Below are 21437 nucleotides of genomic sequence, written 5' to 3'. Positions count from 1 at the left end.
TGGGTGACCTTGGCTCACTCGCAGTTTCTCAGCCTGGCCTACCTTATAGGGTTGTTGTGAGGCTCAAATGGAGAGGAACCATCTGGGACACCACTACGAGGTCTTGGGAAGGAAGGTTGGATATAAATGTAATAATATAAGCACCAAGGCTTACCAGCTGCCCTCTTGTGAAACTGGGGTCCTGTCTGACAGGAAGCAGCGGCAAACGTAGTATGGAAATTCAGCAGGAATTTGTAAGTTAGTGGTTTGACAGAGATACGGAAAGGAAGTGAAAGTAAGACACCATGAGGTGGGGAGAAGAAATGTTTTGGCAAAGAAAGGGGGTGTGGGCAATGGAGACTCTTAGAATAACTGGATTGTAGTGTTGGAAGGAACTGTGAGGCTCCATCTAGTCCACTGCAAAACAGGAATCTTATTGCCCAACGTGGGACTCAAACCCACGACCTGGAGCTTAAGAGTCTCATTCTCTACCAACTGAGCTATCTGTGTGGAAAATGAGTGGTGGGGAGGAGAGGGAAAGCATTATTGGCTTCCTCTGCTGCTTTTAAATACAGTGGTACCTCAGGTTAAGAACTTGATTCATTCTGGAGGTCTGTTCTTAACCTGAAACTGTTCTTAACCTGAGGTACCACTTTAGCTAATGGGGCCTCCCGCTGCCACCGCACCACCGCCACACAATTTCTGCTCTCATCCTGAAGCAAAGTTCTTAAACCGAGGTATTATTTCTGGGTTAGCAGAGTCTGTAACCTGAAGCGTCTGTAACCCGAGGTACCACTGTACTTAAATTAAAAAGAGAAGTATACATGTCGGATTCTCAGTCATATTGCTCACTTCAATAATGCAACTTATTGAAAGTGAGCCGTTGCTACTGCTGGCCTTGTCACAGTAAATGTTCTCTAGAGAAATGACTTAAGGTGCTTTCTTTTCTTCTAGGTGACATAGTTCACCGTGTTCATTGTACTCAGCGTGCCCTCATGACCTCAAGATGATCTGGGGTTGGGAGAGGGAGAGAAAACCCACAATGAATATCAGAATAACACTGTTACAAATTTGGGTCGCCGTTATTACCGAGTATGAATGTCTCTCAACTATGATTTTGCGAGGGTCACCAGATGAGCAGTAACCAGGAACTGAACAAAGGTTGTTAATTTTTCTTAATGACAGTAGATGCTCTCCTGAATGGGTCATTTATATCCCTACCAATCCAACCTGGAAAAGAGCAAGGGCCAAACTACAAATGACATTAATCTCTCGTGGCCTTGAGAGTGTGAGTTCCTTTTTTTTTTTTTTTTAAATAATATTTATTCCAGATTTAAAGTTACAAAAAAAGAAAAAGAAAAACCATACAAAATACAAAGAAATCTTTAACCATAACAAAGTAAGAAATAAACAAGTAAAAAAGAACAATAAGATACAATAAAAAAGAAAACTTAACAAAAAATATAAAAAAACATTGAGTTAAAATAAAACAAAAACAGATTAAAGCTTTACATAGCCTTTTCCCTTTACTTATTTCCATGACCTCCTCTCACCTCCCAGTTTTGTATTCTAGTTCAGATCGTGTTTCCAGCAAATCCTTCTAACCTTATTTTCATTTACGTATTTTAAAATTAAAGTAATGTGATTAAACCTCCTCTAATTCATCAATTTCATCAACTCATTTTTGCTTAGTCCATTATATCATATCTACCAGAACGACCTAGTATTCTTTTTCCAACCTCTTTCTAACATTCTTTTATATGTGAGAGTGTGAGTTCCTTTCTGAAACAGCCTGTTTAGTTCAGAAATATGGGGGGAGGCAGATCCATATTGGGACCCTGGCATGGAGAGGGATTAGCTAGGGGCCTTTAGCCTTTAATTTTTCACTTTGTTCCCATTCCACACTGAGGGATTGAACTTGCAATATACATGGGAGAGGGGAAAGCTCCAGTGGAAGCCTCCTCACCCACCCACAGTCATGCACATGGTGCATGGCACATGGCACATGTGAGGATCCAGATCCAGATTAGGACTGAAGTGGGGGACAGGGGCAAAGCGGAAAAGTCTCCCTAAATCAGCACCCTGATCCAGATACAGTGGTACCTTGGTTGTCAAACTTAATCCATTCCAGGAGTCCATTTGACTCCCAGGACTGTTCGAAAACCAAGACATGGCTTCTGATTGGCTGCAGGAGCTTCCTGCACTCAAGTGGAAGCTGCAGAAGCTGTGGAAGCCACGTTGGATGTTCGGCTTCCAAAAAACATGTGCAAACCAGAACACTTACTTCCGGGTTTGCAGCATTCAGGAGCCAATTTGTTTGGGAGCCAAGCTGTTCGACAACCAAGGTACCACAGTGGATGTGGCAGTATGGTGCACCAAGATGAATTTGACTGACATGTGATCTAAGGTTAAACACTCACGTGAAAGCTAGCAGAGAGCATCAGTAGTTAATTACCAACCTGTGATAGCTCAGAGAGAGCTTCAGTATGCAACAGTGGGATTTTCCAATGTTAAATAAGCCCTTCAGCAATATACATACAAGCATTCTCCATTTCTGTTGCAATTAAACACTTAGCAAACAGGAGCTGCTGGTGGTCTCCTCCACACCCTAGAGAGGAACTGGCGTGGGCTGCCCTCTAAGGTCTCCTGGGCTCTGCACCCGCCCATCCTGATTCAGAGTGAGCCCTTTCCCCCAACCCCCACAAGAGCATTTGATTCTCACTTCAGTTGTCAGGTAAGGCTAACTTGATTCCTCCCTCCCCCTATTCCCTATGTAGAGCTCTGCTCCACTCTTTTTCAAGATGTATGTCATGGATGGGCTGAATTTCAAAGGAGTGGTGAGAGGCATCAGTTGGGGAATCCTGAAGGGAACCTCCAGGGGAAGAAGGCTCAGAGGCAGGGGATTAGTGGTAGGATGAAGATGAGTGGTTAGAGCAGCGGTTCTCAACCTGTGGGTCCCCAGATGTTATTGGACCACAACTCCCATCATCCCTGAGCTCTGGCCTTGCTAGCTAGGGATGATGGGAGTTGTAGTTCAACAACATCTGGGGACCCCCAGGTTGAGAAAGGCTGGGTTAGAGGGAGCAGACTGGGAGGAGGAAGTGTTAGAAGATGAAGAGGTAACAGGGTTTAGTGAGCAGGAAGAGTCTGTGGCAGAGAGTGGTCCAGAAGCAGAGGGAGCAGAGGCTGGAGAAGAGGGTTGACAAGAGGCAGAGATGGGGCAGGCTGGAGAAGAAGCACAGGGGTCTCCCCCTCTTGCTGCGACCAGCTCCCACCCCCTTGCTCCCACAGAGGTGTGAAGAGGGTGGAGCAAAGACTGACAAGGCAAAGAAATCTCAGGTTGTTTGGGAAAGACAATTGTGGGCAATTGTGGGAAGGCGGGAACCTTTAGTCCCTACAACTGCCTCATAGGGGTAAGATCTACTGGGACAAGTTGCTGTGCTCACCTGGCCTCCTGAGCCAACTTTGTTTCCTTGAAGAAAGAGTTAAATTTGTTGGCACCGTCTGCTTTTTTGCTGACCTGCTCCTGACAACCATAGGCGTCAACTATGTGGGACAGTGGGGGCCCCGGCACCCACAAATTTTCAATAAAGGGGCTGGGCCTCCCCTCAGGCTCTACTTGGTGGTGCGCACACATGCACACATGCCGTGGTGACATCAGCATGCCATGGGCACCCACTGTTGTGGGGGCAAGGCAGAGAGCCTGCTGACAACTGCTCCTGACATGTAGATATTTACTCACCCACTTCTTCCCTGGTTGGAAGGACACCATTTTGTGGTTCACCTCAGGTGCCAAAATGTCTTGGGCCAACCCTAAGCAAAAGAGTCCCTTCTCTCCCCCCCACCCATGCTTGGCCAGAAACAGTCCCTCAAAAGCTTTGTTTTCTCCATAATAATACTGAAAGCCACTATGTCATGCGTCGAAGTGTCCTTGTTTTTCTTGCACTGCAGAATAAAGCCTATTCTTTCCATATAGCCCCCCCCCGCCCCCCTTCTGGAAGTGCAGCCCAGAGATTTGTATGCATTTGTGAGGCATCTGGCTGAAAGCCAAGATTGGTGGGGCAGGGGGGTGGGGAAACCCATTTTGAAAAATGTCTTGGGGGTACGTCTTTGCATCTAGCGGTACACCGTCGAGGGACACCAGGGAAAGGAGCCTGAAAAACTGAAATGCTATTATGCTCGTGACGCAAATAAATAGCAAACACTCACAGATTTTTGTTTTCCTCATTGCTCAAAAGACGTCCTGGAACATAAAAATAATTCAGCGGCAGCAGAAAAGGATGTTAAGTTGCCGGAGAATGGAGACAGAAAAGGGGATTGTAATGCCATTGTGCAAATCTCTGGTTTCAGTGGAACAGAGGCGGATGTGCATGCAGAATCGGTTAGCCCTTTTTCTTTCTTAAAAAAAGAGTAGGAGATTGCTGAATTGGGCAGAGTTCAAAGCGAGACAATAGGGATGATAAAATGCACAAAGTGGATCCAGCATGAAGGAAAACTGAAAAGATGGGAAATTCCTTTTCAAGAAAGAGCAATGGTGATGATAATAATAATAAAAAAATGTACAATGGTGAGTGACAAAAGAAAACTCAGCTGAGAGTTATTGTTCATTCTCTGTGGCTTATATGGGGAAGAGAAAGTCAATAAAACCCAAAGGAGAAAAGGCTAAACCAAGTATGACAGTGGCATTTCTGTGTGTTTAAAGTGGCAGAGGGGGAGCGCAGAGCAGAACAATTCTGGGAGTTTTCCCCTACAATTGGAGCGATGATGTCATCTGCAGGAATGACAGGCTAACGGACAGGCTTTAGCAGGTGAAGGAGGTGTAATGAGGCTCTCAGGTTGGTTTGTGGCAGATTGGCATAGGGGAACTCAAGGAATGGTGGAAATAATCAAACAGATGTTGAATACTCCTTTTCTTTGACATGGTTCCTCCTTCCTGCTCTCAGCTTTGAAGGGTAAGTAAAGGTAAAGGGACCCCTGACCATTAGGTCCACTTGTAGCCGACTCTGGGGTTTGCGGCACTCATGCCACTTTATTGGGCGAGGGAGTCAGCGTACAGCTTCCGGGTCATATGGCCAGCATGACTAAGCCGCTTCTGGCGAACCAGAGCAGCGCACGGAAACACCATTTACCTTCCTGCTGGAGTGGTACCTATTTATCTACTTGCACTTTGATGTGCTTTCGAACTGCTAGGTTGGCATGAGCAGGGACCGAGCAACGGGAGCTCACCCTGTTGCGGGGTTTTGAACTGCTGACCTTCTGATCAGCAAGTCCTAGGCTCTGTGGTTTAACCCACAGCGCCACCCGCGTCCCTTCTTTGAAGGGTAACCATCTTCAAATATCTAGAGGGCTGCAACATGGAAGAAGGACCAAGCTTGTTTCTGCCAGCTCCGGAGGGTAGGACCCAAACCAATGGCTTCAAGTTACAAGAAAGGAGATTCCAACTTTTTTTAAGCAGAGGTTGGATGACCATCTTTCATGGATGCTTTAGTTGAGTTTCCTGCATTGCAGGGGTTTGACCTATATGATCCTCAGGATCCCTTCCAACTCTACAATTGTATGATTCTATGATTTCTTAGTTTTCTTGCTCATACTTTACCATAAGGTCCCAGGGTGTGGTGTCAGGAGCTCGTCCTACACTCGAGGAGGACCCTGGTAGAGACACATGCCCAAGTGACATGTTCTCTCCCTCCTGGTCATTCATTCAGGAGCTTCAAAAGCTTTCTTCAGCCCGAACATCACAGCGACCCATGCCAACAGACACTGGCACACTTAGGGATCCGCAGAGTGTGCGCATCATGCGTAACAGACCTCAGCAACTCAGCATTTTGGCTAATCTACTTTATTTACATATAAACACACACGAAGCATTGCAACATGGCTCCCTCTCTCTCTAGCTTCAGACAGCAAAGAGAAAAAGAACAAAGGACAATAGTCCCACTTCATGGAACACAGTAACACAAACATCCTGTCTCTGTCACTTCCCACTCTGTGGAGTCAAAACATATACTGTCATGTGACAGACAGCAATCCCATGACTGCAATCATGGAGCAGGAATCTTAACACAGGGTAGGTTACACCAATAAAAGACACATCTGCATTTTTGTTTGTTTGTTTGTTTGTTTGTTTGTTTGTTTGTTTGTTTGTTTGTTTGTTTTAAAATCAAACCCAAAAGTTTCGATCTGTGGCTGGCTGGCGTTCTTTTGTTAAGACCTGGTGCATTTTCAAATTGAGCCTTTGCAGTCAGAAGTACCCCTGAGTCCAATGGAACTCAGAATCATAGAACTATAGGGTTGTAAGGGACCCTGAGGATCATCTAGCCCAGTGGTTCTCAACCTGTGGGTCCCCAGATGTTGTTGAACTACAGCTCCCATCATCCCTGACCACTGGCCATGCTGTCTAGGAATGATAGGAGTTGTAGTCCAACAACATCTGGGGACCCACAGGTTGAGAACCACTGATCTAGCCCAACTCCCTGAAATGCAGGGATATGCAGCTGTTTGAGGACACATTCCAGTCAGGCAAAAGCACACACCAAGTGGGGCTAGTATGGCTTGTGGCCTGGGGAGACTACTGAGGGCCAGATAGAGAGGTCTGAAGGCAAAATTTAGACCCTGAGCCTGTGTCTCCCCTACCCCTGTTATATGCTGTTTAAAACCTGAATCCTTGCTGCTGCTTCATCCATCACGGGAAGCAACATCCAACTGCAGGCTGAAGTTAACCTTATTATACCTCGACTTCACCCCATTCCCAGGCAGGTGCCATCAGCTTTCCCTCCCCTTGTGGACAGTTGCTACAGATGACTGGCTCCCCAATATGGATGACGTATCTGCACTGCAAGCTGACAGTTAATTACTCGTCGTGCCGTGCTGATTGCCCGCAATTGTCCTCTGCACCCAAACAGAGATCCCAGCGAATCTGAACCGCCGAGCCATTTTTGCTTGGTCTTTATTGCATTTGCAAAGCCCTCGTTTTCCTCTTTAGAAATTCCCCTTTCGGAAAGGCTTGCGGTCTTCTTTTCTATGGATGTAAGAGTTTTGTACCTGATCTGGAAAGCTGCAAGGGGCATGTCGCTATTAGGGCTGCAATCCAGTGGGGCGCACCCATGCCCCTCCCACAGGAAACAGTGATGGCCGCCAGCTAGAATGGCGTTAAAAGAGGATTGGACACATTCCTGGAGGAGAGGACTAATAATAATAATAATAATTTTATTTATATCGCACCCTCCCCAGCTGAAGTCGGGCTCAGGGCGGCTAACAACAGTAAAATAATACAACATTCTAAAATCATTTCATTAAAATTAATTCAACTCAAATTGATGGCAACCATTAGGCTAAAGTTCTGTGAAGATTGCCAAAAGAGGGAGTCAGGCTGTGCCCTGACCAAAGGCCTGTAGAAACAGCTCTGTCTTGCAGGCCCAGCGGAAAGATGTCAAGTCCCGCAGGGTTCTAGTTGTCAGCATCCCCCTTGAGCCAGTGCCACCAACTGGACTCATCCACTTCAGCCCCGACTGGGCTAGGCGAGCTGGGTAGCACTTCCAGAGACCACCTTCTGCACAGGAACAGGTCAAAGTGCTGTGGACTCACAGCTTAGAGATGTGAGCACCGGATTCACTTCCACAAGAAGACAGTCGTCGCACAGCAGAGTACAGCAGAGTCTAGCAGAGTATAAACAACTCGGAGAGCAGCTCTGTAGAATATCTTCTTTATTCTAGCTACAACTATTATACTACTATATACAGAGCTAAATAGGTCTAAGCATAAATGAATGCTGCACTGCACTGAGTGTCTGCAGCTGCTCTTAGCAGCAACCTTATCTCTACACACGATCTCTAACACTCAGTCTCTCTCTCTCTCTCCGACACTGACTGACTGACTGACTGACTGACTGACTTGGTGCTGGAGCAGAATAAGTAGAGAGCAGAACACGCCTCCTCCTCTCTGGAGAATCAGCAGACTCCTCAGGAGATTCTTGGATATGGGAGGGGTGAAATCTCCTCACTAGTCTCTTGTGACGGAGCGTTCCACCAGATTGGAGCCACAGCCGAAAAAGCCCTGGCTCTGGTTGACGCCAGCCTAACCTCTCTGTGGCCTGGGACCTTCAGGATGTTTTTGTTTGAAGAGCGAGTTACAATAATCCAGTCTGGAGGTGACCGTCGTGTGGATCACAGTGGCTAGGTCAGGGCGAGAGAGGTAAGGAGCCAACTGCTTAGCTTGGCGGAGATGAAAAAATGCCGTCTTTGTTGTAGCTGCAATCTGCGCCTCCATGGAAAGGGAGGTATCGAAGATTACACCCAAACTCTTAACGGACGGTGCTGGCACTAATTGCACCCCCGCAAGAGATGGGAGTTGCCCCTCCAATCCCATATCGTCCCTTCCCAGCCAAAGGACCTCTGTCTTCGAAGGATTTAACTTCAACCAGCTCCCACGTAACCATCCAGCCACAGCTTCCAAACATCTGATCAGTGTGTCTGGGCCCGAGTCAGGATAGCCATCCATCAATAGATAGAGTTGGGTGTCATCAGCATACTGATGGCAGCACAGCCCAAAACTCCGGACAAGCTGGGCGAGGGGGCGAGGGGGCGCATAAAGATGTTGAAAAGCATCGGAGAGAGTATCACACCCTGAGGCACTCCACACACCAAGGAGTGGCGTGATGGCTACTAGCCATGATGACTATGTTCTGCCTCAACAGTTGGAGGCAGCAGAGCTTCCAAATGCCAGTTGCTGGAGACCCCAGGATGGGAGAGTGCTCATGTGCTTGGGTCCTGCTTGCCAAATTTGCAGAGGCAACTGGTAGGCTACTGCAAGAACAGGATGCTGGATTAGATGGGCCATTGGCCTGATCCAGCAAGCTCTTCTTAATTTATTATGTTCTCGGCTCATGTTTAAGACGATACAATTTGAGCAAAGGGATGATCGCTGCTCCCAAGGAAGTATGCATAGGATTGCGGACATAAACGGTCATGACTGCAACCATGGATTGTGGTCTAAATCCTTCAGAACAATTAAGGAAGCGTGGCTCAGGTAAAAAGCCCATCAAATTACTCCCCAACTACGGGAGAGTTGTTTTCTTGAAAGGACATCCCTTCACGGGGATCACCTTACCTTAGGTTTCATGATGCCAGTGTCAGTTTTAGCATCCCAGTGTGCTGGAACAGCTGGGAAGTTGCATCTAATTAACGTTGTGATCAAGCGGGTCATATAATATTTCACAAACTCCAGCAAGAGCTCTCTAAGCATTAATAGCTTAGGCTTCCTAGGTGCATTCAAAGTCAAAGGAAAGAATATTAAGTTGATGAGATGAATGCTATGACAATAGAACACTTGCTGGGAATGGATAAAATCTGTCACTAAGCTGCAGCCCTTCCCAGTACTGCAAGGATGGTTTTCTCAGATCTATAGGATGTTTATTTTTATACTGAGGGCTAATTGCACAATATTCTTCCTTCCTTCCTTCCTTCCTTCCTTCCTTCCTTCCTTCCCATCTTCTGGGTATCAGGCATGCTCTGTTCACTTTTTAGTCTGCTCAGGCTCTATGGACTCATATTCTCATTGCTTTCATGACTGAGTACCAGAGCTTCTTCCCATTCTCCTTTACTAAATAATGCACCTGAAGATGGATGAACTGGATAGCATGTTGCAGAAAGAGAGATGCAGGTGCCTCTGGCTCTCTGGAAGCCTGGGGATCAGAGAGAGAGAGAGAGAGAGAGAGAGAGAGAGAGAGAGAGAGAGAGTCTTCAAATATCTAAAGGGCTGTCACATGGAAGATGGAGCAAGCTTGTTTTCTCCTGCTCTGGATGGTAGGACCCAAAGCAATGGATTCATGTTACAGGAAGGGAGATTTGAATTCAACATCAGGAAGAACTTTCTGACAGTAAGAGCTTTTCTACAGTGGAACAGACTCCCTCAGGAGGTGGTGAACTCTCCTTCCTTGGAGGTTTTTGAGCAAAAGTTGGATGGCCATCTGCCATGGATGCTTTTGTTGAGACTTCTGTATTGCTTGGGGGTTGGACTAGATTAGATTCTATGTGATTTTTGTGTGTGTGTGTGTGAGAGAGAGAGAGAGAGAGAGAGAGAGAGAGAGATGCGCATCCACCTTTTTGTTTTATTTATTAAAAAATATATACTGCTATTCATAAAGAGTTTGGATTTGATTTGATATCCTGCTTTAGCACTACCCTAAGGAGTCTCAAAGTGGCTAACAATCTCCTTTCCCTTCCTTCCCCACAACAAACACTCTGTGAGGTGAGTGAGGCTGAGAGACTTCAGAGAAGTGTGACTAGCCCAAGGTCACCCAGCAGCTGCATGTGGAGGAACCCGGTTCCCCAGATTACGAGTCCACTGCTCTTAACCACTACACCACACTGGCTCTCTGATAAAGAATACCAGAGCAGATTTTAATAATTATACATAAAACCATACAATTAAAAAAATTGTATAAAAGAGTTAAAATCAGAATCAGGAAAGAAAGGAACGATATCTAAAAGGCTGTCATGCAGAAAATGTAACAGAGTTGTTCTATGTGGTTGCAGAGGACAGGAGGCAGTAATGCAGACCAATAGCTGGGAGTTACAGGAAGGGGGGCTGCTACTGGAAGGCTCCATAGGAATCTGGTTGGCCCCTGTGAAAACAGGAAGTTGGACTAGATGAGCCATTGGCAGGCAGTTCTTATGTTGTTATGACTGGGAGAACGGGAAGAATAGAGGGTGGCAATTGCAAAGAGGCGGATGTCAGCTCAGTATCAGGAGAACTATCTCAACAGTGAAAGCCGTTCAGCTGCAGAGCATACTGCCTTATAAACGCCATCTCCAACTCCTCAAAAGGTTCCATCAACGGTGTCTCCAAAAAAATTTACCCCTCACTTGGGAAGACAGGTGAACTAATGCCAGTGCACTGGAAGAAGTGAAGATCACCAGTGTCAAAGCAATGATTCTTCAACATCAACTTTGTTGGACTGGCCATGTTGTGCAGATGCCTGATGATCGTCTTTCAAAGCAAGTATTCCGAGCTTAAAAATGGTAAGCGTAATGCTGGTGGTCAACAAAAGAGGTTTAAAGACTCTCTTAAGGCAAATCTAAAAAAAAATGTAGTATAAACACCGACAACTGGATAACAGTGGCCTGCGAGCGCTCCGATTGGAGAACAGCCTTTACCAAAGGTGTTGTGGGCTTTGAAGACGCTCAAACTCAGGATGCAAGGGAGGAACGTGCTAAGAGGAAGGCACACTTGGCAAACCCTCACCATGATCAACTCCCACCCGGAAACTTATGTCCCCACTGTGGAAGGACGTGTGGATCCAGAATTGGCCTCCACAGTCACTTACGGACTCCCTGTTAAGATCGTGTTCATGGAAGACAATCTTACTCAGCTACGGGTGATCTCCAAAGAAGAAGAATATTGCCTTGGGTAGTGTTACCTTTTGCTGAAGTTATTTAGCAGAAAGCAGGTTGCCCCCCCTGTTAGGGCTTCTGGAGCTGCATCCTGCATTGCAGTCGCTGCATGGAGAAAGGGGGTTGGTCTAGATGACCGCCAAGGTACCACTTGGCTCTAAAAATCCAGCGACTCTTAACCTTCCCCTCCTTGTGTTCTGAGAGCATGAATCCGTCATGAGCTACACACAGGCACAGGTGGGAAGGGAGGCTCATTAGCCAATCACAGTGCTCAGTCTTACGTGGCCGTTTTGTAAATGAGATTAATGATTTAATTTGCAGCAAATGCCTCAGCGAGGAGAAACTTATTTTGCTCCACTAATTGTGTCACAGACGTGCCTCAAAGCACCGACTGTGCAAAACCAGATTACCCTGTGGTGCCCAAGATGGCTGGTTCCTATGGCTTCATTAATGTCATTGTTTCCATTTCTTCTCTGCAGCCACTTATTGTGCAAATGTCGTGGCATAAAAAGACTGCTATGGCTAAAATTATCATGTTAATCTCCATTAAGGGGGGACGACGACAAGAGACTCCTCTTAACATGAATGTTCCAATTGAATTTCGTTGGTGGAATGTATCCCCCCCCCAAAAAAAATAGTAATAATAATAATACACCCCATTATAATGGCTATTTAGCCAAATAATTAGTTTTTAATTGAGAAAGGAATGATGAATTGCTGCCAGAGCTGTTATTTATTTAAATCCATGCCTTAATTGTCCTTCCTGTTTCACTGTGGTAGATTTAAAAGCAAATACACAGACACACAATGTTGTAGAATTATGGAGCATTCATATCATTCTAAGTAAGGAACGGACTCGAATATATGCAATCATCTGCAAATAACATTGTAATTTTTTATGTGGTTGTGCCATAAATTTTATTTTAAATATTTTAGGCCACTTTTACTTCTTCATAAAAGTATATCTGTGCCACTGTATCATAAAATACATGCGGGTCCCACTTTCTGAACACAACCTGTTCCCATGAAATAATTTGTTAGGCAAGTATTTGCATAACAAGCTGGAGATTTCCATTGATGCCTATGGGAACCTTTCTAATCCATAATTTGTCCAACCTCTCTCCCCCTCCCATCCCTTTGTGGTTTCTTCCTGAAATGGCTGCAGCCAACCAGCAAGGGAGACAAAGGAAAAAGTGATTTGTTTGATCTCTCCTGCTCCCTGATTTGTCAGAGCTCCCTCCCTCCTTGCATGGTTCCTGCTCAAACATGGCTGCCACCAACCAGCAAAGCACAGACAAGAAAGGAAGTGGGTGATCATGCTGTTCAGTTATCTGAATCAGCTGTGTGTTTAGCAAGGTTTGGGTATTAATTCATTGTGTTTGGATAAGCAAATTTCCACACAGCAAGTGTTCAGAAGGTGGGATCTGTTGGGATTTCATTCCTCCGTTGCTGGATGTGTGATTGTTTTCATCACATGTCTGTGCTGACATTCCATACTGTTGGAGTCATGAGAACGGAAGTTCATTATGTTGTACTATTGCTTTTAGTCTGTTCTCTCTCGGAGAAGGAGGAGGAGAGAGAAGCCATGTTTCCTTTGTTCTGTAGCACTTTTATAATAAAGTAGCTTAGATTCCACACCTCAAATGCCTAGCTTCTTCTTGGACTCTGCTACTGGATTGTGTGCCTATATCCTCGGATATGTGTCGCAGAAGCGTATCAGAAAAGAAGAGTGATGAATCATCCCGAGGGTCGCTTGTGGGGGCAGCTTGTGCAGCTGCCTGGTGTTTTCCAAGTTGGTTCAGAAGCCCAACGCGGCTTATACGTACCAACATTGGATAAGCAAATTTTCGCACGGCAAGTGCTCAGAAGGTGGGACCTGCAGGCATAAAAGCAGTGCACAACATTAAAACACACGGCACCTTTCAGTACCTTGCAGATAATCATAAAAATGACGGGTTATTGACTGCTGCAAGAGTCTGCAAGAGATGCTGGAAAGATAAAAACAAGGATGCCCACCAACACTCTGCTGGAAGATGACAAGATGGGACTGGTGGCGCTGAATGCCTGACTCCTAGAGGAAACCAGTTTGGCAGATGGGCCAATGTTCATCTAAAGTGGTCTACAATAAAAGCAGCAAAAGCAGAAATGGGTCACCTGGTGGGGTGGAGCTGCAGTGGCAGTTTCCTGGCAGTGGTTTTAGCACTGCTTACTGGGAGGGAGGGGACAAGAGTGAGGAACGGTGAAGTCAGGGCTGTGCAGGTTCACCAGTAGAGCCAATCCAATGCTTTATATTGGATTTATCTTATCTGTGTGTGCATACGCATTATAATGGGCAAACACACCTACATATGGGGGGGGGAATAAAGGTTTTGACAAAATCAGTGTGGGTTATAGGATGGGACAATATAGGGTGAAATCATAGGAGTGGCGCAAGATTCATTCTCATCTAGAGCCCCATGTATGCTCCAGTGTACATATGGACTTTCAAGTGGATTGTTTATTCCATTCATTTCAGGAATACACTAGAGGTTCTCTAGTGACATAAAATCACTGGAATAGATGAACCAGCATCCAATCTTAGCTTCACTGGGGCTGTCGCAAAGCCCATATCCCAATAATGGATCCAGCTCCAGTTCCTGGAGCCTTCTGTTCCTCCTCTGGAATGAAGACAATTTGGGATTAGGGGATTAGGGGTGGGAGAGGAATTCGATCAAAGTTCTTGTTTAAAGGAAAGCCTACCTAATTTGCATTTCCCAATATAATACATGAACCAAAGCACAGTGTTCTTCAAAATTCACACTTCTCTGAATTTTGCGATGCAGTTGTGCAGGAAAACAATGTCCACAAAATTTATTTTGCCAGGGCAAAATCTGTGTAAAGATCCCAAGATGCAATATTTTAATGGCAATTGCTGTGCAGAAATGTGCATATTAGGCAAAATGGCATAAACAAAATTGAGCTTATTAGGAAAAAATCACACACAATGAATTTTCATGAGGAGTTTAAGTGGGAAAGCAAAGGGATGTGGAAATGTAGAAGACTGGATTTAAAGCTGGAAAAAGGAGAAAGTGAGAAAAACTGATTCCCCCCGCCCCCTAGCAAATATTAGGAAAAGTCAATAAGTCTCTAGTCCTCTGTAAGGCAACCCAGCCCAGGTTGTGCTAGCCCTGAGTCCGCTTCCTGTTTGGGGGAGGCACAGAACCATCTAACACAGCGGTTCTCAACCTGTGGGTCCCCAGATGTTGTTGGACGACAACTCCCACCATCCCTGAGCTCTGGCCTTGTTAGCCAGGGGTGATGGGAGTTGTAGTTCCACAACATCTGGGGACCCACAGGTTGAGGAAGGCTGATCTAATATATGGCTGGGTTCCCCCCCTCCTTTGTGCCAGATGAAATCAAGGAAAAACAAATCCATCTTTGCGCATATCAAAATATGCCCCAACTTTAGTTTCAGCTCCGCATCTCACTGAAGCGCCACAGGTAGCCTGCCTTCCCCAAACTGCTTTGTAAGTAAGTAGAAGGCGATTTCTGCAAAGAGCAGGAGTCTGTGTGTAACGATGCCACCTGCTGTTGCCTCCCCTGAACCACATGGGGACGGGAGGCGCGCAGAAAACATATCCATTTTTTATGATGCAACATGCGGAAGACTAATAATTGCTATAGAGGAAGGCCATGATTAATGACATCATCTCGGTGCCTCCGTCTCACCCCTGCCTTTGGGTAATTTTAGTTAAGAGGCTGCTCAATTGCTTTCTCTCTGAAGCTCCCTTCTTTCTCCATCTCTTCTGAGCCGGGATGACCTCTGTGGTTAGCAGTCTCTCTCTCTCCCTCTCCCATTCCTTATACATTTCTTAGCTGCTGTTTGGATGCTATTATTATGACACATTGAGGCTTCAGTATAAATCATTTAAGGGGAGAGCTGGGTATGTTGCCTCCTCCTCCATTAAAAATACATGCAGCCATTGCAGCCGAGAGCTTCCAAAGTCCAGCATCACACCCTGGAAGGGAAGCGCTGAGAGCCAGAAAGGGGTCTTGCACATACGTCATGCATCTGGAGGAGCAGGGTGAGGGATTGGCTGCACAGAATCCAGCTCTCTGAGAACCAGAATCCGTCTAGGGCTGCTCTATGCATTGGCCTGGGATTAGGGTGGGGTGATTGGAGTCTGTTTGCCTTTAAAGGGGAACATACCTAATCTGCTCTTTCCAAAGCAACATGCAAACCATTCTTCAGCCGAGTAGTGTGTACAAAAATACTCATATGAGGGTAAAATGTGCATTGAAGCAGGGGCGTACGAAGTGGGGGCGGTCCACCCTGGGTGCCACTCGGGGGGGTGACAAGATGGCCCCTGCCTCCCCCCAGCTGTAGAGCAGCCGAGGGCGTGCGCAGTCAGTATGGGTGCCGCTCGCGCAGCGTCCGTACAGGCTGCCACTCTCACTCATCATCCATATGGACATCCGTACAGGCTGCCTCTCACATGGCGACCGTACAGGCTGCCGCTCTCGCACACCATCCGTACGGGATGCCGTGCATGCACAATCCGTATGGGCTGCCGCATATGTGCACTCCGTACAGGATGCCGCGCATGCACAGTCCTTATGGACATTGCACGCACACCACCAGGCGGTTCGCCCCGCCCCTCGGCGTCCTGCCCCGGGTTCCAGAGAGGGTTCCTCCGCCACTGCTTTGAAGCACATGTGTAACTGAAAATAGCACGCAAAATGCGTTCCTTCATAGGAAACTGCTTTGCTGCAATGTGTACATTGGGTAAGATTGCATTTAAAGATGTGTACCTTAAGATAAATTTGCACTAACATCCCGGTGTGTTTGCATGACTTTTTAAATTTTAAACAATCGAACCCATGTGGAAAACTTGAGAGATCTCACAGAAATATTGCTGAAATCTCACGAGATCTTGCAGAACACTTGAGATCTCGTGAGATTTCAGTGAGATCTTGTTGGGACGCACCTTGGCTGCTGCTGCTGCTTTGTGGCCGCACCTCAAAAGGAGCACTGTTCCATTGTCTCCCAAGACAGAACAATGCCAACCAGTCTGCTTTTATTATCCAGTTTTATTGTGTTTATGTTGTATTTTTGTAGAACGCTTTGAGCTTTTTGGGCGAGGAGGAAGAAATTGAGTGGGTTAGAAATACCTTTAAATGAAACAAATAAATGCAGAAGGTTGCTGACCCAGTTGAAACAGGGTCTCAGTTAAATGAGGCTGAGTCCCTCCCAGGTTGTTTTGCATCTAACTCAGATAGATATCACATCTTTCGCCATGAATTTCCCTCCTAATTTTCACCTTTGTTGAAAGGGTCCTGATTCCCCTTATTGATTCATTTCCAGAACTGCAGCTTCTTGCAGAATAAAGCATTCCATGTCTTCCCCCGGTGGCAGCGCGCCACGAAGGAAACTTTAGCCAATGCTCTGCTGCCTTATTATTACCCAGAGCTACCTCAAGGAGGAAAGCGCAGTGTAATTAAGAGATTGATCTCCTGGAAACAATGCTTAATAACAGGCACACACACACACACAAAGTGAAAGCAATCCCACGTTTTCAAGCACTGTTTTCAAGTTAATTTTCCTGGTGCCATTTGTAAGCAACTGGGGATCTGAAATCAATGCCTACAGGTTCTCAAGCAAAGGGTCGGATTCTGCCCTCCTTGTTTTTGCCAGCTCCAGTTTAGAGTAGTCCCAAGGATTTATAATATGAAACCATATGAATTAAGATCCTTCTCGCCCACCCTCAAAGTTTAAGAAGGGTGAAGCACTGACTTGTTCGAAACCCTGGTTTGTGGAGGAAGCATTTTTTGGTAAGGGAACAACAAAAGAATGGTTACTTTAGACATCCACGGTGTCTAAAGTAACATTAGACATCCCCCTAGTTTTATTTATTACATTTTGATCCCATTTCCCATCCAATGAGCTGTGTCCTCTTTTGTGGTGTGTGGGGGAATTATCAATTTCCCTCCCCCCCCCCTTTGTTTGCAATGCAGAAGCAGCCCAGGAGAGGGCGTTCTGATGGGGCTCCATCTTACCTTAGTGCAGTGGTTTTAAACCTGTGGGTCCCCAGATGTTGTTGGACTACAACTCCCATCATCCCTGAGCTCTGGCCTTGCTAGCTAGGGGTGATGGGAGTTGTAGTTCAACAATATCCAGGGACCCACAGGTTGAGAAAGGCTGCCTTAGTGGCTCCCTGGCTGCACCTGGTACCAGGACTAAAAGATGTCATTTCAAAATCTCCTCCAGTGCCTTAATGTAGGAAGCTGACTTCTCCTAAGTCAGGCTATTATTTTATTAGTATTTCTTACGTTTATTGGATGCTTTCTCTTGCCACAGGCCTTTTTACAACTACTTTGTTGTTGTTTAGTTGTTTAGTCGTGTCTGACTCTTCGTGACCCCATGGATCGGAGCACGCCAGGCACCCCTGTCTTCCACTGCCTCCTGCAGTTTGGTCAGACTCATGTTTGTAGCTTCGAGAACACTACCTAACCATCTCGTCCTCTGTCGTCCCCTTCTCCTTGTGCCCTCCATCTTTCCCAACATCAGGGTCTTTTCCAGGGAGTTTTCTCTTCACATGAGGTGGCCAAAGTATTGGAGCCTCAGCTTCAGGATCTGTCCTTCCAGGGAGCAATCAAGGCTGATTTCCTTCAGAATGGAGAGGTTTGATCTTCTTGCAGTCCATGGGACTCTCAAGAGTCTCCTCCAGCACCATAATTTAAAAGCATCAATTCTTCGGCGATCAGCTTTCTTTATGGTCCAGCTCTCACTTCCATACATTATGGACTATTAATTCATCATGCTTCATCATTAATTCATTAATTAATTCATCATTGCTTCCACCAGTGGTGAGGAACCTCCACCCCATGGGCTTAATCAGGCTTACCAGGTCCCCAAATTTACCCTTCCAAGCCATTGCAGCCAAACCACACCCATTTGCCCTACAGCTAGAGTAAAAGGGGCTTCACAAGCCCCACCAATCAGCTGATTGGCAGTGCCTGCAAAGCCCCAGCACTTTGCAGGCCCGACTGACCAGCCGATCAGCAGGGCTTGAAAAAGCTTGATTTCGTGTGGGCAAAAATGGCTCACATGCTGCCAAACATGTCCGATGTGGCACTTCTTGGTGGGGGTGTCCAAGAGCACCCATCTGGCACTTTCAGACAAGAGACTTTCCCCAACCTTACCCGGAGAAGCCAAGAAATTGAACCAAGGGCTTTTGCACATTGTACCACTGATGCCGCAGGAGCGTGCCAGTCACTAATCATGCAGTTCAACGCCGGAGTAAATTGTTTATTAGCCAAAACATTATCTCCACAGACTTGGTTGCGTGTCAGGCCTAATGAGCAGAGCAGCTCATTCCCAGTGGTCTTAATCCAAAAAAATCAGTTGCTGAGACTGAAAGTCCTCTCCTTCCAGGGCTTTTTCTAAGCAATCAGAGACTATGCCTCAGTACAGTCAACCTCTCCTCCACTCTCTTCATGCCTCTCCTGGTTCTGGGAGACAAGCAGGGAGGGGAGCCTGTCACAGCAGGAGGGGGAGACACTTGTGACTCTGTACTAGGCTGACTCATCTCTGCCTCTTGACCTCCCTCCCCTCCTCTCCCTTGCCTGCTTCAGCTTCTGCCTCTGATTCCGAACTTTTCTCTGCCACTGACTCATCCCAGATCACTAAGCCCTGTTACTTCTTCAGCTTCCAACACCTTCTTCTTCCCAGTCTTCTCTCTCTTCTCCTCAGATCAAGATGAGCAGATGACAACAAAGGTTCCAAGGTTTTTAGCTGGGGCAATCAGAATAAGGTCCACTGTTTGACTGTTGATTCAGGACCCTAAAGTGTGTTTTATATACAGTGGTACCTCAGGTTAAGAACTTAATTCGTTCCGGAGATCCGTTCTTAACCTGAAACTGTTCTTAACCTGAAGCACCACTTTAGCTAATGGGGCCTCCTGCTGCTGCCGTGCCGCCAGAGCACGATTTCTGTTCTCATCCTGAAGCAAAGTTCTTAACCTGAGGTACTATTTCTGGGTTAGCGGAGTCTGTAACCTGAAGCGTATGTAACCTGAAGCATATGTAACCCGAGGCACCACTGTAATTGACTTTTTATTTCTGTCCTTTGTATATCACATTGTTCTTTTGTTACTATGGCCAATGGCTGATGCAAATAAAGATTAATTCATTCATTCTCTTCTCCCTCTGACCACTCATCATCATCCCACCACCAATTCCTGGGCACAGAGCCTTCTTTTGTTGGGGGTCCCCTAGCTACTGCCTCCCACCATTCCCTTGCATCCAACCAGTCTGTTACATCCGAGCTATATTTCTGACTTCCCACAGTGTCCCAGGCCATCACTCTGCAGGTGCATTGTGGGAAATGAAACATGGAAGCCCACAGTTGTTCATTCCAGGGACTCGGGGCAGATGTTTGCCCTGGTAGTCCCTGCTTGGGTGCAGGAACCCTGTCAGCTGGCAGAGGGTGCGAAGTGGGCCTGTCTTCCTGTCTGCACATTCTGTTTCTCCCACGTGTGGCCTTTCGGTGCCATAGGACAAAATGTTCCCCGGGGCTCTGCAGCAGAATAAAAAATAAAAATAGAAATAAATAAAGCCACCTTAACTGTGTTGGCTGGCATAAGTAAGCTGGAGGTCCAAATGGAACTGCAGCATTTGTCAGGCTCCAGAGAGTTCATATAGTCAGATTTGTTGCTTTAGAGAAGACCTTGAGAAATGGCATCCCAGGATATGTGGACCTTTCCAAAAGACAGACTCCCTCATTAATGTCAGCCAAGTGATTTCTAGCGCCATCATTTAACACAAAGCCTTTGCATACGTCTTCTTTCCAGTTTTTATGCGGCCCATAAAGATCTAGCGTGCACAGAGGGGGAGGAAAGCAAGGGGGGAGAACTATGGGGGCTTGATCTGGGGTTTGTAAGAAAGAAAAGAACCGGGAAGGCATTGGATGCCAAACATTCTGTGTCCTGGGCAAGAGAGAAAAACTGTTCAAGCATCAGCCTCATTTTTCTTGTTGTGTGGAGGCTAACAGATGGTCCGGCCTATTTTGCGGCTGTGCTTAGCATAGTGTTTTCTCCCTCTGCTGGCCAGCGAGGACATCAAAGTCTTCACGTAACCCATGGAAACTGCAAAACTCTTCAACTATTCTCGTAGACTTCGGATTCCAGGGAGGGGTGCTTGGAAGGCGCCGGCAAAGAAATTAGATCATTTTAGGCCAATTAGCTTCGCAAATTGATACAATGTTCCAGTCAGGCTGATGTATTATACAATAAGAGAATGTTTCTTTTAATTTAAGTGGGAATTTAAAGTAGAGCACCCTTCTTCTTTTGAGAGAGTTGGGGGAGCACGATGGAACTTCAGGGATATTAATGCCCCATAAAATGTAGCCTACAGATTTGAAGTTGAAACATCAAAAATTCTCTACCCCCAAACAAGTTCGGGGGCTTATCTCTTGAAGGAATGACCAAAGGCTTGGGTCATTTCTGCTTTTGTTTTTCTTTTCTAGATGAATTCTTTCCCACTTTTCTCATACAAACCTGTCTGGTATCCATTGCCTTTATTATCTTTCCTTTCTAATCCTGTGGTGGACAGACTTGATATTTCTTGGTTTTACTCTGTTGTTTTACCAGAACGGCAAGATCTACCAACCACGTCAGATTCAGATGGAAAAGACAAAGGGTGTCAGTTAAAAGAACACGGTACCTCTGAGCATGGATGAGGGAGAAATTTGATGGCAGAGGTGGGAGATGTTCAGAAAAGGGCAACAAACATAGTCAAGGGAATCATCCTCTGTGAGGAAAAAGGTGTCACAATTGGGACAATTGGGACCTCTAGAAAGAAGGCGAGTAATAGAAGTTTCTAATATTATGCCTGGCATGGAGAAAGTTGCTAAAGAGACTTTTTCCTCCTTTTCTCATAACCCTGGAACACATGAGCATTCAATGAAGCTGAATGTTGAAAGATGAAAGTATTTCTTCACATAGCTAAACTATGGAACTCGCTCCCATGGGGTGATTAAGTCCAGTCAAAGGCGACTATGGGGTGCGGCACTCACCACGCTTTCAGGCT

The sequence above is a fragment of the Podarcis pityusensis genome (assembly GCF_964106645.2).
Source record: "Podarcis pityusensis genome assembly, chromosome: 3".
NCBI classification, from domain to species: Eukaryota; Metazoa; Chordata; class Lepidosauria; order Squamata; family Lacertidae; genus Podarcis; species Podarcis pityusensis.
This window is presented reverse-complemented; position numbering follows the sequence as displayed.